The 16390-nt window shown below is 39.8% G+C and overlaps 1 protein-coding gene across 5 annotated transcripts in view; it reads right to left on the bottom strand.

Annotated features, from left to right (window-relative positions):
- PTPN13 (protein tyrosine phosphatase non-receptor type 13) overlaps positions 1-16390 on the bottom strand; it is a 213712-nt gene that overhangs the window by 166395 nt on the left and 30927 nt on the right. The gene's annotated exons all lie outside the window — the stretch shown is intronic.

Raw genomic sequence — 16390 nt, 5'->3', positions numbered from 1 at the left:
TAAATCAACAAACTGACCAGTATTTCAATGGGAACTATGGGCCTACCTTTGGCTAATGAGATGGTCAATGTCCGGTTCCATATTTGTCACTGCTAGCCATAACAAGTGATATGACGCGCTTCCGGAGCCGTGACGCATGCGTCCGCATCACCGGAAGTAGTACTGTACGTGACACCACGCTTTGCGGCACCGCCACATACAGTACTCCAGAAGCACAGGCTGCCCTGTGCTCCTCTCACTGACCACCAATGAAAGAGGTGCCCCTTCCGGAAGTGCGGCGGGAGCCGGATAAATGGTCTCAGGGGGCCGCAGTTTGGGAACCCCTGATCTAGAATATATAAAAAACTCCCCAAAACTTAATAGGAAAATAAACAATCCCATTTTTTTAAATGAGGAAAAGATTTGAATAAATGCTTCTTTAAAGAAGACATACAGCCCTGGCCAGTAGGCTCAATGGTAGCGCGCTGGCTCTGCATGTGGAAGTCCAGGTTTGATTCCCGGCCAGGGCACACAGGAGAAGCGCCCATCTGCTTCTCCACCCTTCCCCCTCGCCTTTCTCTCTATCTCTCTCTTCCACTGGAGCAAAGTTGGCCCGGGCGCTGAGGATGGCTCTGTGGCCTCTGCCTCAGGCGCTAGAGGGGCCGAGCATCACCTCCTGGTGGGCATGCTGGGTGGATCCCGGTCGGTCAGGTGCATGTGGGAATCTGTTGTCTGCGTTCCTCCCCACCAATTCTCACTTCAGAAAAATACAAAAAAAAAAAAAAAAAGAAGACATACAAATGGCAAATGAGCACATAAAAAGATGCTCAACATCATTAATTAACAGAAAAATTAAAATATGAAACACAATTACATAATAGCTATCAGAATGGCTAAAATGAAAAAAAAATGACCATACAAGTGTTGACAAGGATGTGGAGGACCCAAAACTCATACATTGCTAGTAGAAATGTAAAATTCGGGAAACTGTTCAAAGAGTTTCTTTAAAAAGTTAAATATAAGCCTATAATATGAGCTAGCCATTCTACTTCAAAATATTTTCCCAATACAATTAAAGCACATAGCCATAACAAAGACTTATACACAAATGTTCATAACAGCTTTTATTTGTAACAGCCAAAAACTAGGAACAAGTAAATGTCTATCAACAGGTGAAAGAATAATGGATAAATAGATTTTAGTATATTCTTGCAATGGGATATTAAGCAATGTAAATGAATAAACTACTATTGATCCATACAAAAATATGAATCTCAAAAATATTGTGCTGAGTAAAGGAAGCTAGACAAAAAGTATATAATTTATGATTCTATTTCTACAAAATTATTAAACACTGCAAACTGATTTGTAGTTAGAGAAAGCAGATCATTGCCTGAGGGTGGCACTGCCCTCCGGAGAGGCACCTAAGATTGATTACAAAGGGGCTTGAGAAAATGCTTGGAAATGATGAATACAATCATTATTGTGATAATGGTTTCACTGTGCAAACATATGTTAAAACTTACTAAATTATACACTTTAAATGTGTACAGTTTAGTTTATGTCAACTATGCCTCAATAAAACTGTTAAAAAGAGAAAGTAAAAACTAAACCAGACCAAAGCCAGAAAAGCATTACTATTCTTTGAACCATTAACCTGTTTAGATTTTTTTTTAATTGTCAAAAGAAACCAAGACCCAACTTCAGGTAACACAGTTTTCTTTAATTGTTTTTTAAATTTGTTTTCTAAAAGTTAACTTCTCCCATTAAATTAAAAATCTATAAAACTAGCCCAACCAGCCAGAGGCACAGTGGATAGAGCGTTGTCGGCCTGGGACACTGAGGACCCAGGTTTGAGACCCAAGGTCTCTCTGTGGCTTGAGTGCAGGGTCATCCAGCTTCAGCATGGACTCACCAGCTTGAGTGCGGGGTCACTGTCCTGAGCCTGGGATCATAGACATGACCCCAGGGTGGCTGGCTTGAACCCAAAGGTTGCTGGTTTAAAGCCAAGGCCACTGGCTTGAGGCCTAGGTTGCTGGCTTGAGCAAGGGGTCATTGGCTCAGCTGGAACTCTCCAGTCAAGGCACATATGAGAAAGCAATCAATGAACAACTAAGGTGCGGCAACTGAGAGTTGATGCTTCTCATATCTCTCCCTTCTTGTCTGTCTGTCCCTGGCTCTCTCTTGCAAAACAAAACAAAAAAACTATAAAACTAAAGAAAACAAAATCCATGGCTGGGGGGAAGATCTCTCCTTACACAGTAAAAGTACATGTAAGATGCCATATGACTTATGGATATAAAGTTAGAATTTGTGGGTTGGTGACACAAGCATTTTTTTTAAACCCATTACTCCAAATAGCAATTTCCTGTTTTTCTCTAGATTTATAATTTCCTAAAGCATTTAAAGGTAAAATGATAACTGCAGTAATTCCAGGACAATTTAAATAATGTGGTTATTTCTACTTTTTAAATTTTGATCCAGAATGAGCAACACAAAGACAACAATAAAAGCACTATCAGAGCTCTAAAAGACTAAAGCTAATCTCTCAAAATAAATACAATAATGTTTCTGTCCATTAGGAGGAGGTATAGATCAGGTGGTAGAGAAAAAAAAACCACTGTTGCCTAATATAGTTAAAAAAGAATGACAAAAAATGGGATTTTATGAAGAAAAAGAGAGAAAATTCAGTGTTTTAATTGGATGTTGCTCAAGGTAGAAAACAGCATGTGTCTAAACATTTTTACTGAAGTTGAAGCAATACATATTTGTCAACTTTTCCATTGCACTTTCTCAGTGAGAGAAAAGAAACCAAAACAAACACAGGCTAAATTGCCTTTCTGGGTCTCTGGCTCATGTCAACTACTTATCTCAATAGAAATCACATATGCCTGCTCCCTGCTTTCAAAGGACAGCTTCAAAAAACCAGAAGAAAAACTCTGAAATTCTTCAGTCTCTCTGTATCATTTAAACTGAGGAATTAAGTTAAATCCCAAATTTCACATTTGTTGTATGTCTCCTCACCAACTGAGAGGGACCCACAAAACCATGTAATGGCAGAATTTTGGTTCTGAGGATTGTCTTTCTATAGCAAGCCCTCCTCTATAAAGAACACTGTTACACTGACTTTTCTTAAAATCAGTTTTAGGAAACATATTGGTTTTCCTCAAGAAATATAGCCTTAAAATATCTCAGAGTGGACAACCACTAAAGGAGACAAGTTAGTATAAAGCCAAAAAACCAAGTAAAATAATTTGTATTTGTCCTTTATACTGCAGTAAACAAATTAAGAGTTGCAAGCAGGATTCTAAGATTGCCCTAAGATTTCTTCCACGTTGTGAACTGCCTAAATATGTAGAATGGCACAGGAAAGGACTTGAGCGTGGCCTCTAGTGCTGACAGTGCACCCCAGTCAACAACCAGCAAGAAAATGCTCTTACAACCACAAGAAACTGAAATCTCCCAACAACCAAAGAGCTTGGCATATAACTCTGAGCCTCAGATCGCATCAGTCCTGGGTGACACTTTGATTTCAGTCTGGCAAGGTCCTGAAAAGGGAACCATTAGTCTGAGTCCAGACTCCTAAGCAAAAAGATTTGTGAGCTAATAAATTTGTATTGCTTTAAACCACTAAATTTGTAGTAATTTGTCACACTAGAAAACTAGTACAGATTTTAGTACCTGAAAGTGGAACAGTGCTGTAACAATAACTAAAAATGTCAAAGTGACTTTGGAGTTAGAGAGCGAAAGCTTGGAAAATATTTAAGAAGCATAACAGAGAATGCCATAATAGACATTTTGACTTAAAACTAGACACAGCTGGTGAGAGCACAAAGGAAGTGAGGGACATGCTATTAGAAAGTGAAGGGGATCTTTGTTATGCAGTGGCAGAGAGCATGGTGACCATGTCCAGCAATTACATGGAAAACAGAACTTATAACTGGCAAAGACGGATATATAGCTAAAGAGATTCCCAAGTGAAGTGTTAAAGGTGATACCTGGTTTTCTCTTGCTTCTTATAGTAAAATGCAAGAGAGAGGTAAATTGAGAAAAGAGCTGTTAAAGAGAAAGGAATCAGAACGAGATGATCTTGAAAATGTCCAGCCTCTGCAGATAACAAGATGCTAAAAGTCAGAAATGACTGCCAAAAACACAATTGAGAAAAAGGTGATTTTTACTGAAATTTCTGAAGGTCATAGGAGTGAATAAACGGCCCTTTCAAAGTTTTAACAATCTGGGGTGAACTTCAGAGTTGTCCTTTAGCATCTCATCAAGAGGCAAAGACAGAAAAAGTATTATCCTGAAAAAATTTGTAGGTGCAGCTTTTGACTACTGCAGTGAGTACCTATAAATGCCCGAGTTCTTAAGAAAACTGTTTCAGCATAAATACTTCCAACTTGGACTAAAAGGAAACAGAATATAAAATGGAAAGAAGTTGTTGGACTCTCCCAAATTTTTTGGCAGGAAAAAGGTTGATGAAACGACTCATCTCCAAATATGTGGCACCTTCTTTGAAAAAGGAAGTAGGATTCAGCATGTAGAACCGAGACTCAGATGGCAGTCAAGAAGAATGTTCTTTCTTTTCTTTCTTTTTCTCTCTTTCCTTCATCTCCCTCCCTCCCTTCCTTTCTTCCTTTTCTTTCTCTCTCTCTTTCTCTCTCCCCCTCCCTCTTTCACACCCTTCCCTCCCTCCCTCTTTCCTTCATTCTTTCTTTTTTTAAAAAAATTTTTATTTATTGATTTTAGAGAGAGGCCAGAGACAGACAAAGGCGGGGGGAAAGCAGGAAGCATCAACTTATAGTAGTTGCTTCTCCTGTGTGCCTTGACCAGGTAAGCCTGAGGTTTCAAACCGGTGACTTCAGTATTACAGGTCAATGCTTTTATCCACTGCACCACCACAGGTCAGATTAAGAATTATTTCTAATTAAAAACTCCAGGTAGGACCTGCCAACCTGGATTTCAAAATTGTTATAGACCAGTGACTCCCTTTTTTTACTTTTAAGTATTCCCTTTCCTCCTTTGAATCAGATGTCTGCAATAGTTATCACATGCCTGACCCGATGTTTTATGTTAAAATGTTGGGAAAATCTCTTTAATTTTACAGATTCACAGATAGATGAAACACACCAAATTTAGATGATTTAGATAAGATCTTGGACTTTGAGCTAATGCTTTAATGGGATGAGAATCCTGGAAACTGTAGGAGTACTTTGCCTGGAAATATGTATGTGGGGTGTGAATAAATGATGATCAATTACTGTGATAGACAAAATTCTAGAATGCCCGCCAAGATCTCTGGCCACTGGATGGTATACCAGCCCTGTGTAACCCCCACCCCTTGAGCATGGGTAGAACTTATGAATATCAAGGAATAGTTACTCAATTGATTAGGTTATGTTATAAAAGATTGTTGGAGCTGACTAGAAAAAAGATTCAAAAACAGATAGATTTCTCCTGCTGGCTTTGTAGAAGCAAACTACCATGTTGTGAACTGCCTGTTGAGGGGCCACATGGCAAGGACACATAATAATAGGAGAGATATGCTGAGAACATACCCGAGCTGACAGCCAGCAAGAAATGCAAACTTCAGATAAAGTAATTCTCAATTCCAAAAACTCCTTTAATTATCTTGATAAAATTCTAAAAGGAGAGCAATGTCAGACTTTCCCTATGACTCAAGAGATTAGCCATTGGAGCACTTCCTTACTGTATTAACCTTTGATTTCTAGCAATTGGATATTCTTGGATATTGAATTAAGGGCAATTTTAAGTGATACCCTTTCAGCACAGAAAACTGAAACACTAACCAGAGCACAGGAACTACGTGCGGCATTGCAGCACATAGCTGCAGAATCACTAATCATCCCATACGGAGACTACTGCTCCCCAGGGGCTCTCTTCCTTTGCTGCCCCTAGAGCCAGAGGTCAGAGCTTCAGCTTTTTCCTGGTTGCATTTAGCAACCAACGAGTAAGAACAGGGAAGCCAAACGTTTGCTTAGTGGCTATAATAGAAGAAAAACAGTTGAAATTACACCAGGAATTATTGAGTTATGAACCAGGAATCTAAGCTGTATCAAAAAAAGAAAATAAAGCTAGAAGTCAAATATATTGTTAGAGAATGGGCTGATGCATTAACTAGATTATCTAACCATTCATTCATTTAAACACTTATTAAAACTCAATGTGGTAGGCATTGGTAGGTGCTAGGTTTTTATTCATTCAATCAACAAATATCGTGTAGTTTGATCGGTGGTGGTGAAATGGAAATATTTTGAGGTAAGGACCAAAGGAATTTGCTTAGATGCTCTTGCACTGAGAAGCTGGCAGGATGAAGTTACCATTAAGTAAGATGGAGAGGACTGTGTGAGGAGCTGGTCTGAGATATTTCAGAGCTCAATTTTGTACATGTTAAATTTGTAATGCTAATTAGACATTCCAGTAAAAATGTAAAGTAGATAGCTGATATATGAGTCTGGAGCTTAAGGGAAAGTCTGAGACAGAAATAAATATTTAGATATTGTCAGCATATAGGTGTATTTTAAAATGCTGTAATTTCATGGGATCACTGAGGCAATAATACATGCAAATACAAGAAACACAAAAGAACAGAGGAATAGGAGTAATAAGAAAAGGAAACTGAGCACTGGTTGGGTAGCTCGGTTGGTTAGAACATCGTCCCGATATGCTAAGGTTGTGGGTTTAATCCCTGGTCTAGGCACATACAAGAATCAACCAATATGCATAGACAAGTGGAACAACAAATCAATGTTTCTCTCTATCTTCCTTCCTTTGTCTAAAATCAAGAAATAAAAATTAAAAAAAAAAGAATGAAATAGAGACAGAGAAGGAGTGGCTTTTCCTTAATCCTACCTCTTTCAGAGATCGATTGTTTCAGATAGGGTTGGTTTTTTAAGTTGTACTTGTTCAAATCAGGATCCAAAAAAGGTTCATAATTGTGCATCTCTTTTAATTTAAAATAGTAATCTCACTGATTTGTTAAACACAAACTGATTATAAATTTAAAGTCCAATTTTTCTTTCATGTAAGCCCTAGAGTCCCATCACTGGAAACAGATGAATTACATTCACAGCAAATAAGATTTTTCTAGCCTACATTTTATTACTTTAAAAAGGATTTTATGTGGGCCCTGGCTGGTTGGCTCAGCGGTAGAGCGTCGGCCTGGCGTGCAGGGGACCCGGGTTCGATTCCCGGCCAGGGCACACAGGAGAGGCGCCCATTTGCTTCTCCACCCCGCCCCCCCCCCCTCCTTCCTCTCTGTCTCTCTCTTCCCCTCCCGCAGCCAAGGCTCCATTGGAGCAAAGATGGCCTGGGCGCTGGGGATGGCTCCTTGGCCTCTGCCCCAGGCGCTGGAGTGGCTCTGGTCGCAGCAGAGCAACGCCCCGGAGGGGCAGAGCATCGCCACCTGGTGGGCAGAGCATCGCCCCTGGTGGGCATGCCGGGTGGATCCTGGTCCGGCGCATGCAGGAGGAGTCTGTCTGACTGTCTCTCCCCGTTTCCAGCTTCAGAAAAATACAAAAAAAAAAAAAAAAAAAAGGATTTTATGTGTTTATTTAGTTATTACCAAAGACTTTCCATAAGCCTGCATAATGTATTTTGTAATTATCTTTCTTAAAACTAATGTTTGTTTTTGAAAAATTAGCCTTTATTAACATTAGCAGAAAAATCTAAGCTAAAGTTAATGATAAAAAGTAAAATTTATAATTTATGTTAAGACTGGTTCATAGGGCAATGCCCCTATTTTCCATACTGTACAAATCTGAAGATAAATTCAACAGAATTCTAATGTACAGTAGTGACCCCATATGTAAGAAGGATGAAACTAAAATGACCCAATGACAAGGCTGCAATATTAACTCAAATGACCTCTGAAGACACCAAGCACAGAAAATTGTAAGAAAGAACAATGTTTATTTAAGGTTTTGTTGTATGGATTCCATTTTAAACACTGAACTATAGTATTTATTAAGGTCAATCAAAATGTTTGATAGCACTAGTTGGGGTATAGCTACTGACAGTATTAAAGGAGGAGAAGATGGAGAGGAAGAAATGGAGGTGGGAGGAGGAAAAGAATATGACAAAAAGTAGCAAAAGAATAGGAAAGAAAAATGAAAAATAAAACTGCCCTGCCCAGATAGCTCTGTTGGTCAGAGCATAGTCCTAATACGCAAAGGTTGTGGGTTCATTCCAGGTCTGGGAACATTTCTGTCTGTCTCACCCTCCCTTCCTCTTTCTCTAAAAAGCAATAAAGAAAAAAAAAAGGAAAAGGAAAAAAACCTAACCTCTATTATCTCTTAGGTATACTCTTGTTTATATACAAGGGTCCCAACCACTTAAGAGAAACTGGACCAGCTGTGTTTTAGCAGTGAGGGTTTCTCAGATCTGAGAAAAGTAATTAATGCAGTGCCTATACTGTATTTTATGAAACACTTCCAGCAAAGGTCCAGGGCAGCATCCAGTAATCTAACACATCACCATTTCTGCAGCAAAACCTATGAATATTGACACCAAGTGGGATAAATAAAAACTATAAATAGCCTCATGTCAGTTCAAGTCAGGTTTTGTGACTAGAAATCTCAGGTCAGGACTGTCTTCCAATGAATTACAAAAACTCTTGCTTTTTCAGTCATTTTTGTATTCTGGAATTGCAGATAAGGAATTGTGAACATGCATTTTTTTTTAAAGATTTTATCTATTCATTATAGAGAGGAGAGAGAGAGAGAGAGAGAGAGAGAGAGGGAGAAAGGGAGAGGAGCAGGAAGCATCAACTCCCATATGTGCCTTGAACCAGGCAAGCCCAGGGTTTTGAAACGGCAACCTCAGCGTTTCCAGGTTGACGCTTTATCCACTGCGCCACCACAGGTCAGGCCAACATGTATTTTATTAAAGAGGCACACTAGCTTTGTAAAAATTTCTATTATCTTTGGGAGCACAATGGCATAATTCTAGAAACTTGAGAATGAAATTGAACTCAATTAAAATTTATATGGTAAAGTCAAGATTATATTTAATGGCTTTCTTGTTTTAAGTGGAGAGTAATATTTAAAATAAGTATTTCATTGCCTATTGTGAATATAAGCATTTTTGATCCACTAATCCACTAATTGTTAAAGAGATCATACCCCTAACAAAAGACTGTCTCCACTGATGGCCTGCAGTGTGAAGTCCATCTGTGTACCCTCCACAGGCTTTGTGTGCCTTCTGAGTGTAAGAAATTCAGAAGCCAGTGAGAAACTAGGAGCACAAGGTCCAGTTAGGGGTAGAAAGTAGCCTACTCCAGTGGTCCCCAACCTTTTGGGGGCCACGGACCGGTTTAATATCAGAAAATATTTTCATGGACCGGCCTTTAGGGTGGGACGGATAAATGTACCACGTGACCGAGACAAGCCTCAAGAATGAGTCTTAGACGGATGTAACAGAGGGAATCTGGTCATTTTTTAAAAATAAAACATCGTTCAGACTTAAATATAAATAAAACAGAAATAATGTAAGTTATTTATTCTTTCTCTGCGGACCGGTACCAAATGGCCCATGGACCGGTACTGGTCCACGGCCCGGGGGTTGGGGACCACTGGCCTACATGACAGAGTGAGGTAAATCTGTGTTTTAGGGAGAGAGAGATAGGAGAGGTTTCAAGAGAAACACAGACTTCCAGAAACAACAGACACTTAAACAAAGAGAAATCTCCGTGATCAGTGATTAGTGAGTCATAAACACTCAGGTAATTAGAGGGAAACAGCTGGGGCTGCAAGTAGTAACAGTCATTTGACAAATATTTCTAAAATCACCTCCAGAGTCATGACTTTATCTATTGGAGAATATCTAGGAGTACATGCAGATGGCTAGGGCTCCAGTAGTCTAGATTGTACAAACAAGACTTAAACAATGGCATGTAACTAATGAGCATAGTGGTAAGTTAATTATAGTCTGTGTTCATCACTCAAGGAGAATGTGGCCCAGTATATACAAACATTATTATTAAAAAAAATATGATGCTTAACATCTTCTATTTTCTGTGGTTTATATTAAATCATCTATAATGTTAGTGACGTCACGGCATAAATGAAAGAGCACCCTCAAGAAGACTTCTGTTGTGCTCAAGTAAACAAAAGATTTCATGTATCTAAGTGGATGAAATGTCTGGTTACACTCTCAACTTTCAGTATCCTCCTAGTACAGTTCTAATGTTATATACTCATAAGAAAACCATTACTAAATTTTGGGTTTTTATCTACTCATAACTTAACAGAAGAAGGAACATGTCAAAATGGCCAGGAAGAAAGTTTTTCCATTATCTCCAAAACCAGGGAAGTGGAGTATCTCTATTCTCCTCAGTTCTGTTGTTGGTGGTGTGAAAATGGCACCAGAATGTTCCCAGCAATTGGACCTCACTTCAGCAACTTCAGTACTTGGAGTTCTAGCTAAGAAAGAATTCAGAGCCAAGAGTCAAAATATAAGAGAAAGTTTATTTAGAAAGGTCACAGAGGTAGAAAAAGTGAGTGGTAGAGGAAATGGGCTCAGGAAACAAGTTACAGAGCTCAGGAGAGAGAAGGGTCCAGGAAAGGCACCTGGGGGGAAGAGAGGTAGAACACACTAGGTCCTCCTCTCTAAGGGCTTTAAGGGTGGGTATTTTAGGGGAGCTCCCAGGGGCAGATCTCAATAGAATATTCATCAGCTTTCCAAGTGTGTCCTTTCAGGGTCCTGGGCTCCAATGATTGGTCAGTGCTAGGGGGTCATTAGTCAACACAGCTGATTCTGAGGTCAGCCATGGCATCGCTTGTCAGGTTCTGCTGCTTTTCTGAGCCTGGAGCTAAAACACAACTGAGGCCTAGATGTTATCCGTAGGCATTGGATATGCTTAAGAGAGTGCTCATGCAAGGGTTTGCATGAGGCTGTTACCCTGCCCCTTATGTGTTCCCCCTATAAAGGGGTCTAACCTGTATGACAAGCAGTTTGCTGGGGAGAAAAGGTCAGGGGAGGGACTGAAACTCATGACCAGAGATATAAAAGGGGAGGAAAGGTTACCCTGAGGGCCAGGTCCTTGTATTCCCAGTTTTGCCTGTTGCTACACCTCCCCAGGGCATTCTGCCATGGTGACCTGTACCTGGTCCATCGTCCTTGCTCTGCTCATGTCTGTCCGTCTACTACACTGTTGTATAAACTTTACAAGTTATAGAATATATTATTCTCTCTAATGACATACTGCAAAGAAAAAAAGGAAGGGAGGGAGAGTGAGGGAGAGGAAAGGGAAGGGAAGGGAAGGGAAGGGAAGGGAAGGGAAGGGAAGGGAAGGGAAGGGAAGGGATTTTTTGCTTCTGAACTGAGCTAATGGGCAGATTCATTTGTTGATCTGAAAAATGCAAATTGCTGACTTAATATATACATCAATCTCTGAACATTTGCCTGGTACATAATAATTGCTTAATATGTGAGCTATTGTTATTAAAAAAAAAGATTAGTGAAAGATTTCAGTGAAAAGATAATTAAAAAAAACAACTGGACTTCTCAGTCTTTTGGCAGCTCACAGATGGGAATTTGATAAAGAAGAGGAAAATACACGTTGCATTTGCAAGCACATTAGCCTAAGATAGGCTTAAGCTACAAAGAAAATTCAGTTCTTTGATTTTTAAAATATCTAATACAAAGAAAAAGTTTAACTTAAAAAAAGGACATTGCTTGTCTGACCAGGCGGTGGCGCAGAGAACAGAGTGTTGGACAAGGACACAGGTTTGAATCCCTGAGGTCACTGTGTTGAGCACCAGCTCATTAGGCTTGAGTCCAGGCTCACCAGCTAGAGCATGGAGTAGCTGGCTTGAGCATGGGATAACAGACATGACCCCATGGTCACAGGCTTAAGCCTAAAGTCGCTCGGTCTCCTGTAGCTCTCTGTCTAGGCACATATGAGAAAGCAATCAATGACCAACTAAGCTGCTGCAACCACGAATTGTGCTTCTCATCTCTCTCCCTTCCTGCCCGTCTGTCCCTGTCTGTATTTCTCTGTCCCTGACTCTCTTGCTAAAAAAAAAGGGGGGGGCATTGCTTGCTATTTTAATAAGCAAACATGCGGAAACTACATTAAAATTACAGATGAAGAAAAGTGATAACCCTGGAAGCCTTCCATATCTTAGGAGGAGCGGAAACAGCGTGGTAAAAAGACCCAAATTCAGCTCCTATCACGATAATACATTTCCAGATTCCAAAATGGTTTTTTCCTAATATCCCTATTACATTTGGTTTAAAGTGGAGCAATTCTAAGAGTAATATTAGTAGTGAGAGAAAAGTTCTGGAGCTAAATTTTAGAAAATTGGTTTCCACAATAAGCAAGTTACTCTGCTTTTAATTCTCTTCAACATTTCTAATTCAGTCATGGAGAAAGTTCCAGTTTAGTGGTAGCTTGTTTGCTTTACTTGCTAATCTCTCTTATTTAAACAGAGGCATGTCCTAAGCTTGGAACACTGCTGCACGCAGGATATGTTACCATAGTTTATGTTTAATAACATGTTTGCTTTCATGTATCATAATGTTACTGATTTTTGTACTTAATTTCAACTTACGGAATATTTTAATTATTTTCCATTTAAGGAAATAATATTGATCTAAGATTTTCTTTTTAATTAAGTAAATTTAAGCAAAGAATGAGGTATTTTAAAAATATTAAGTAAATGGCATTAGGGTAACACAAAGAATATGATTACAGGAAATACAAGCTTAAGAAAATTCTATTCTTAAGGGAAAACGGATGATTTAGCAAGACAGTTTATTAATGGACAAGAGAACTAAACTTTTACATTTTATTTCATTCTAATTAATTAAAAGTGACCAAAGGTAGCCCTGGCCGGTTGGCTCAGCGGTAGAGCGCTGGCCTGGCATGCGGGGGACCCTTCCCGGCTAGGGCACATAGGAGAGGCGCCCCTTTGCTTCTCCACCCCCCCCCCCTTCCTCTCTGTCTCTCTCTTCCCCTCCCGCAGCCAAGGCTCCATTGGAGCAAAGATGGCCCGGGCGCTGGGGATGGCTCCTTGGCTTCTGCCCCAGGCGCTAGAGTGGCTCTGGTCGTGGCAGAGCGACGCCCCGGAGGGGCAGAGCATCGCCCCTGGTGGGCGTGCCGGGTGGATCCCCGTCGGGCGCATGCGGGAGTCTGTCTGACTGTCTCTCCCCGTTTCCAGCTTCAGAAAAATACAAAAAAAAAAAAAGTGACCCAAGGTGATATGTGGCTACCATAATGGATCATGAAGATCTAGAAAACTATGACAATAGGGTTATGACAAGTCTCTTTGCTTTCTCTCTTGCTCCTTGGTAATCTATTCCTAATACAGTAGATACAGTGGTCCCTTTTAAATGCAGATCTAATCATGTCACTCCTCTGCTTCAAGATTTCCTATTCTATTTAGAATAAAATCTCAAATCCCTACTCAAACTAACAGCTCCCTACACGATTTCCCCCAGGCTACCTACCTCTCTACCACAGCCACTTCCTCTCCCCTTCAGCTCAATACACTCATCTTCAGCCGCAGTGACTCAAGCCCTTGCATTGTCTGCAACACTCCTGCCTCAGATATTCCACACGGCTAAACTTCCTCATTCTAGCCAGCTCTTGATCAGTGATTAACTACCAGAAAGGATTTCCATGACCCCCCCAATACATTTATGTAACAAATATTTTTTCAGCACTCATTTATTTACATAGCACTGCAGCAGACAATGTGATGAATTCAAACTGACAGCAGCCTAGATAGACCTTGTAAATCAGATCACAACTATTTTCTGTTGGAAATAGCTGGGACTTTTTGTTTTTGTTTTGCAGATCAGAGAGGAATATAAAGTATGCCTATTTCCTAACATTAAAATATCTGCCATCTGGAAGCAATAATCTTCTTATGGTATTCCTAATAAAATATAGAGTTGAGGAGAAAGGTAGAAGAGGGTATGCAGAGGATAAATGGAGACTTGACTTGGGTGGTGAACAACAACACAGTGTACAGATGATATAAAATAGAATTGTACACCTGAGACCTATATAGTTTTATTGCTCAATATCACCCCAATAAATTCAATAAAAAGGTAATAATTTTAAAAAGTAGAATTGAGACAAATGATTTAAAATTAAGTAGTTTTTAGTTCAATATACAGTCTGTGATCATATAGAACAGTGGTTTTCAACCTTTCTCATCTCATGGCACATAAACTAATTACTAAAATTTTTGACATATCAAAAACTCTATTTTTTGCCAATCTGCCAAAAATATAGGTATAATTTTGATTCATTCACATGGGATAGCTATTGCTGTGTTGGCTGTTATTTTTTAATTTGACAATGTAAGGGAAAAGAGGTCAGTGTCCCCATGAAATAGATATTCCATGTTTTAAAAATTCTTGCAGGCCCTGGGCAGTGGCTCAGTGGGTAGAGCATCACCTGAATTATGGACGTCCTGGGTTCAATTCCCAGTCAGGGCACAAAGGAGAAGTGATCACCTGCTTCTCTCCCCCCTCACTCTCCCTCTTCTCTTTATCTTCCCTCTCCACAGCCAGTGGCTCGACTGGTTCGAGTGTTGGCCCCACTGAGGATAGCTGGGTTGGTCTGAGTTTGTTAGCCTCAGACACTTATTTGAGTATTAGGTTGCCAGGTAGATCCCAGTCGGGGCACATGTGGGAATTTGTCTATCTCCCCTCCTCTCGCTTAAAGAAAAAAAAATTCCTGCGGCACACCAATATGCCATGGCACACTGGCTAAAAATCACTGATACAGAGAAACTCTCGAGGTAGTGATCTGAAGTGGTCAAGCACAAAGGATGTAACTATGTGGATGATGTCATCTTTTCTTATATTAGGTGAATGGGGTGGCCTTATTATGTTTCCAAGTCTAATATTATATTGTCTGTAAAATGCTATAGAGTGCAAGTTAATACATAAGTCATTTTCTGACAAGTTACTTCCTGTTATAAAAAATAACTCTAATGATTTGACAGACAGCAGGGAATAAAAGTGAGACTGAAAACAGTTAACTAACAAATATGTTACTAATTAAGAACACTGTACCTGTATTGTTGAAATATACCAACTATCAGGCTGAATCATGTAAAATTGGCAATATTCAACCATTTATATTGTTTAATTTAAAAATGACTTGCCAGACTGATCGGGGTGGCACTGTGGCTCGAGAGTCGACCTGGGATGTTCAGAACCCAGGTTTGAAACCCTGTGGTCTCCAGATAGTATGGGCTCATTGGCTTGGGCACAGGGTCACTGGCTAGGGCACAAGATCACTGACATGATCCCAAGGTCGCTGGCTTGAGCAAGGGGTCACTAGCTTGGTTTGGGGCCCAGGGTCAAGGCATGTATGCATGTATGAGAAGCAATCAATGAACAACTGAAGTCTATGCTTTTCACTCTCTTCCTTCTCTCTCTCTCCTTTCCTGTCTCTCTCTCTCATTAAAAAAAATGACTTGCCAGATATTATTAGCATAGTCACTATGTAATTTCTGCATCTGCACTATTAGGGAGTCAGTCATAATTTAAAAGTATTCAGTTAGGGAAAACAAATCAATTCAACAGCATATGCCTCCTAAAATTGCACTTGACCAATAAAATTTGGGTTGTTAGTTGCAATCAGTAGACTATGAGTCAGTCTTACAATCTACCATGATTAGATCAAGTAATTCTTAGGACCTTGAAAAAACAAACTGTGTACTAAAATATGTTAGTACTAAATGCATAGTTCAATAGCAGATTCAAACTTGTTAGTGAATAATTAGAGCCTAGATGACAATCTCTTACTTTCATTAGTAATTACATCATAATCAGTACAATTAATATTCTTATCAAGTTTTCACTCTTTTTTTTTTGAGAAAGAGAGAGCAAGAGGGAGGGAGAGAGATGAGAAGCATCGAATTGTAGTTGCATTACTTTAGTTTCACTGCTTCTCATATGCGCTTTGATGGGGGGGGGGGGCCAAGGGCTCCAGCCAAGCAGGTGACCCCTTGCTCAAGCCAGTGACCTTGGGCTTCAAGCCAGCAACCCCTGGGCTCAAGCTAGATGAGCCATGCTCAAGTTGAGTGAGCTCATGCTCAAGCCAGCGACGCCAGGGTTTCGAGCCTGGGACCTCAGCATTCCAGGTCGATGCTCTATCTACTGTTCCGTCACTGGACAGGCCTATTAAGTTTTCTTTTAATTTGAAAAATCAAACATAAGTTTTAAGTCTGCTGTTTTACAAAGAGCATTTCAGCTTTCTTAACCTAAATCTATACCTTAATAGGTTTATGCTAGAAGTATTTCCAAAATCAATAATATATTATTGGAATTGGTAGCATTCCTTTTGTACTGAGATTTTTGGATAGGTAAGTTTTACAGAACTGTTCTGTTTTAGTCCTTGGTCAACAGAGCACAACCTTCATATTTG

Source organism: Saccopteryx leptura, chromosome 5 (assembly GCF_036850995.1).
Source record: "Saccopteryx leptura isolate mSacLep1 chromosome 5, mSacLep1_pri_phased_curated, whole genome shotgun sequence".
Taxonomy (NCBI): domain Eukaryota; kingdom Metazoa; phylum Chordata; class Mammalia; order Chiroptera; family Emballonuridae; genus Saccopteryx; species Saccopteryx leptura.
Note: the sequence above shows the minus strand (reverse complement) of the source record. Positions and strands in the feature narration are given on the sequence as shown.